We start from the raw sequence: 5,069 nt of genomic DNA, 5'->3' as shown, positions 1-5,069 counted from the left end.
ACAATATAAGATTTGCCATAGTTGCTACACGTATGGTGATGCGTACGTGCACCATACGCGCATGCATCGTTGCTGCCATATGATCCACTTAAAGCAATATGTGGCCAGCGAATTCTAAAGCCTTGTGGGCCCAATCCAACTCATTTCTGATGCTATTTAAGCCAAGGATTGAAGGGAAATCAACATACTTTACATACTTTTGATCATTAGTTTTGTTTAGGTTAGTTTTAGAGAGAGAAGCTCTAACTTCTCTCTAGAATTAGGATTAGGTTTTAGATCTAGTTTAGAATTTCTTAGATCTAGTTTAATTTCATGCTTTGATCTACTTTCCATTTTGAAATTCTTCTCTTCTACCTTTTCTCTCTCTAGGTTAGCATTTAATTCTTGTAATTCTTTACTTTTATGTTCATGCACTTTTGTTTCTTTGATGATCGGATAATTTATACGCTTTTTGGCATTGTTTTTAGTATGTTTTTAGTAGAATCTGGTTACTTTTATGGATGTTTTCATTAGTTTTATGTTAACTTCACATTTATGGACTTTACTATGAGTTTGTGTGTTTTTCTGTGATTTCTGGTATTTTCTGGCTGAAATTGAGGGACTTGAGCAAAAATCAGATTCAGAGGTTGAAGAAGGACTGCTGATGCTGTTGGATTCTAACCTCCTAGAACTCAAAATGGCGTGCTTCGAATTGCGTTGGAAAGTAGACATCCAGGGCTTTCCAGCAATATATAATAGTCCATACTTTGCCCAAGTTTAGATGACGCAAACTGGCGTTCAACGCCAGCTCTCTGCCCAATTCTGGCGTCCAGCGCCAGAAACAAGTTGCAAAGTGGAGTTCAACGCCCAAACTGGCACAAAAGCTGGCGTTCAACTCCAAGAATGACCTCTCCACGTGTAGACTTCAAGCTCAGCCCAAGCACACACCAAGTGGGCCCCGGAAGTGGATTTATGCATCAATTACTTACTTCTGTAAACCCTAGTAGCTAGTTTATTATAAATAGGACCTTTTACTATTGTATAAAAAATCTTTGGATCATCTTTGGATTATCTTTTGATCTATTGATCACCTTTGGGGGCTGGCCATTCGGCCATGCCTGGACCTTCATTACTTATGTATTTTCAACGGTAGAGTTTCTGCACTCCATAGATTAAGGTGTGGAGCTCTGCTGTTCCTCAAAGATTAATGCAAAGTACTACTGTTTTCTATTCAAATCATCTTATTTTGCTTCTAAGATATTCATTCGCACTTTAACCTGAATGTGATGAACGTGACAATCATCATCATTCCCTATGAACGCGTGCCTGACAACCACTTCCGTTCTACATTAGATTGAATGAGTATCTCTTAGATCTCTTAATCAGAATCTTCGTGGTATAAGCTAGATTAATAGCGGCATTCATGAGAGTCTGGAAAGTCTAAACCTTGTCCGTGGTATTCCGAGTAGGACTCTGGGATTGAATGACTGTGACAAACTCCAAACTCGCGAGTGCTGGGCGTAGTGACAGACGCAAAAGGATAGTAAATTCTATTCCAGTATGATCGAGAACCTCCAAGATGATTAGCCATGCAGTGACAGCGCATCAGACCATTTTCACAGAGAGGAATAGGATGCAACCAACGACAAGGGTGATGCCTCCAGACGATTAGCCATGCTGTGACAGAGCATTTGGACCATTTTCCCGAGAGGACTGAAAGTAGCCATTGGCACCGGTGACATCCTTACACAAAGCCAACCATAGAAAGGAGTAAGACTGATTGGATGAAGACAGCAGGAAAGCAGAGGTTCAGAGGAATGAATGCATCTCCATACGCTTATCTGAAATTCTCACCAATGATTTACATAAGTATTCCTATCCTTATTTTAGTATTAATTTCAAAAACTCCATAACTATTTTATATCCGCCTGACTGAGATTTACAATGTGACCATAGCTTGCTTCATACCAACAATCTCCGTGGGATCGACCCTTACTCACATAAGGTTTATTACTTGGACGACCCAGTGCACTTGCTGGTTAGTTATGCGAAGTTGTGAAGATATGTTTAGACCATGGTTCTGTGCATCCGTTTTTGGTGCCATCGCTAGGGAATCAATTTCGAACAATAATTCACAACCTGAGTAACAATTTCGCATATCCAGTTTTTGGCGCCGTTGTCGGGGATTGTTCGAGTTTTCGGCAAGCTTTAGGTCTGGTAACATTAGTGCCAAGTTTGATCTGGCAACAACACCAAGTTTTTGGCGCCGTTGCCGGGGATTGTTCGAGTTTGGACAACTGACGATTCATCTTATTGCTTAGATTGGGTAATTTCCTTCTTATTTTCAAAAAGTTTTCAAAAAAATTTTCAAAAATTTCTCCTTTGTTTTCGAAAAAATTTAAAAAAAAAATGTTTTCAAAAATATATTTTTCTTCAAAATTTTCAAGAATGAATTCTAGTGTTTCATGAAGCATGTTGAAGCCTGACTAGCCATAAAGCCATGTCTAAATTCTTTTGGACTAAGGCTTCCAAACCATCAGCATAGAGGCAAGTTACTTTGATAAGTAATGAGCAGTATATACTTTGATGTTATATGCTAAAGCTTGGCTGGCTATTAAGCCATGCCTAACCCTCAGATTGGAGCTTTAGACTAAGAATGCTAGATTCCTGGAATTCATATTAAAAATTTTGGAATCCTTATTTTTGTTTTTCAAATAATTTTCAAAAAATACAAAAAAAAAATTAGAAAATCATAAAAATCAAAAATATTTTTTGTGTTTCTTGTTTGAGTCTTGAGTCATGTTATAAGTTTGGTGTCAATTGCATGTTCATCTTGCATTTTTCGAAAAAATTCATGCATTCATGGTGTTCTTCATGATCTTCAAGTTGTTCTTGGTAAGTCTTCTTGTTTGATCTTTGCATTTGCATGTTTTGTGTCTTTTCTTGTTTTTCATATGCATTCCTGAATTCTTTATGTCTAAGCATTAAAGAATTCTAAGTTTGGTGTCTTGCATGTTTTCTTTGCATTAAAAATTTTTCAAAAATGTATTCTTGATGTTCATCATGATCTTCATAGTGTTCTTGGTGTTCATCTTGACATTCATAGCATTCTTGCATGCATTCATTGTTTTGATCTATAACTTTCATGCATTGCATCATTTTTCTTGTTTTTCTCTCTCATCATAAAAATTCAAAAATCAAAAAAATATCTTTCCCTTTTTCTCTCTTAAAATTTTGAAAATTAGATTTGACTTTTTCAAAAATTTTTTAAAATCTAGTTGTTTTTATGAGTCAAATCAAATTTTCAATTTAAAAAAAAATCTTATCTTTTTCAAAATCTTTTTCAAAAATCAAATCTTTTTTCAATTTTTTTTAGTTATTTTCGAAATTATAAAAATATTTTTCAAAAATCTTTTTCTTAATTTTATCTCATAATTTTCGAAAATAACATCATCAATTAATGTTTTGATTCAAAAATTTCAAGTTTGTTACTTGCTTGTTAAGAAAGATTCAAACTTTGAGTTCTAGAATCATATCTTGTGATTTCTTGTGAATCAAGTTATTAATTGTGATTTTAAAAATCAAATCTTTTTCAAAACTAATTTCAATCATATCTTTTCAAAAATATCTTCTTATCTTATCTTTTTCAAAAATTTGATTTTCAAAATATCTTTTCTAACTTCCTAACTTCTTATCTTTTCAAAATTGATTTTCAAATTTGTTTCAACTAACTAACTAACTTTTTGTTTGTTTCCTACCTTTTTCAAAACTACCTAACTAACTCTCTCTCTCTAATTTTTGAAAAAATCTTCCCTCTTTTTCAAAATTTCTTTTTAATTAGACTAATTATTTTATTTTTTTATTTGAATTTTCAAAAAACTACTAACCTTTTTCAAAAACTATTTTCGAAAATCACTAACTCTTTTTCAAAAATTATTTTCGAAAATTCTCTCCTCCTCTCATCCCCTTCTATTTATTTATTCATCTACTAACACTTCTATTCATCTCACATCTCTGCTCCTATCATCACCTTTGTGTTTGGATTCTTCATTCTTCTTCACCCCTATTCCTTTTCTTCTTCTACTAACAATAAGGAACCTCTTTACTATGACATAGAGGATTCCTGTTCTTTTCTTTTTCTCTTCTCTTTCTTATGAGCAGGGACAAAGAAAAAGGCATTCTTGTTGAAGCTGATCCAGAACCTAAAAGGACTCTGAAGAGAAAACTAAGAGAAGCTAAATTACAACAATCCAGAGACAACCTTATTGAAAATTTCGAACAAGTAAAGGAGATGGCAGCCGAACCTAACAACAATAATGCAAGGAGAATGCTTGGTGACTTTACTGCACCTAATTCCAATTTACATGGAAGAAGCATCTCCATTCCTACCATTGGAGCAAACAATTTTGAGCTGAAACCTCAGCTAGTTTCTCTGATGCAGTAGAACTGCAAGTTTCATGGACTTCCATCTGAAGATCCTTTTTAGTTCTTAACTGAATTCTTGCAGATCTGTGATACTGTTAAGACTAATGGAGTAGATCCTGAAGTCTACAGGCTCATGCTTTTCCCTTTTGCTGTAAGAGACAGAGCTAGAATATGGTTGGACTCTCAATCCAAAGACAGCCTGAACTCTTGGGATAAGCTGGTCACGGCTTTCTTAGCCAAGTTCTTTCCTCCTCAAAAGCTGAGCAAGCTTAGAGCTAATGTTCAAACCTTCAGACAGAAAGAAGGTGAATCCCTCTATGAAGCTTAGGAAAGATACAAGCAGCTGACCAAAAAGTGCCCTTCTGACATGCTTTCAGAATGGACCATCCTGGATATATTCTATGATGGTTTATCTGAGCTATCAAAGATGTCATTGGATACTTCTGCAGGTGGATCCATTCACCTAAAGAAAACGCCTGTAGAAGCTCAAGAACTCATTGACATGGTTGCTAATAACCAGTTTATGTACACTTTTGAGAGGAATCCTGTGAGTAATGGGACGCCTATGAAGAAGGGAGTTCCTGAAATTGATACTCTGAATGCCATATTGGCTCAGAATAAAATATTGACTCAGCAAGTCAATATGATTTCTCAGAGTCTGAATG

At 35.1% G+C, this 5,069-nt stretch overlaps 1 non-coding gene across 1 annotated transcript; it reads right to left on the bottom strand.

The window, feature by feature from the left end:
* Positions 1 to 4,669: 4,669 nt before the first annotated feature.
* LOC112788321 (small nucleolar RNA R71) lies at positions 4,670 to 4,777 on the bottom strand. Its single transcript, XR_003195689.1, has one exon. It is a non-coding gene; the product is annotated as a small nucleolar RNA R71 (small nucleolar RNA).
* Between the last annotated feature and the right edge of the window lie 292 nt (positions 4,778 to 5,069).

Source organism: Arachis hypogaea, chromosome 20 (assembly GCF_003086295.3).
Source record: "Arachis hypogaea cultivar Tifrunner chromosome 20, arahy.Tifrunner.gnm2.J5K5, whole genome shotgun sequence".
Classification (NCBI taxonomy): Eukaryota; Viridiplantae; Streptophyta; class Magnoliopsida; order Fabales; family Fabaceae; genus Arachis; species Arachis hypogaea.
This window is presented reverse-complemented; position numbering and strand designations above follow the sequence as displayed.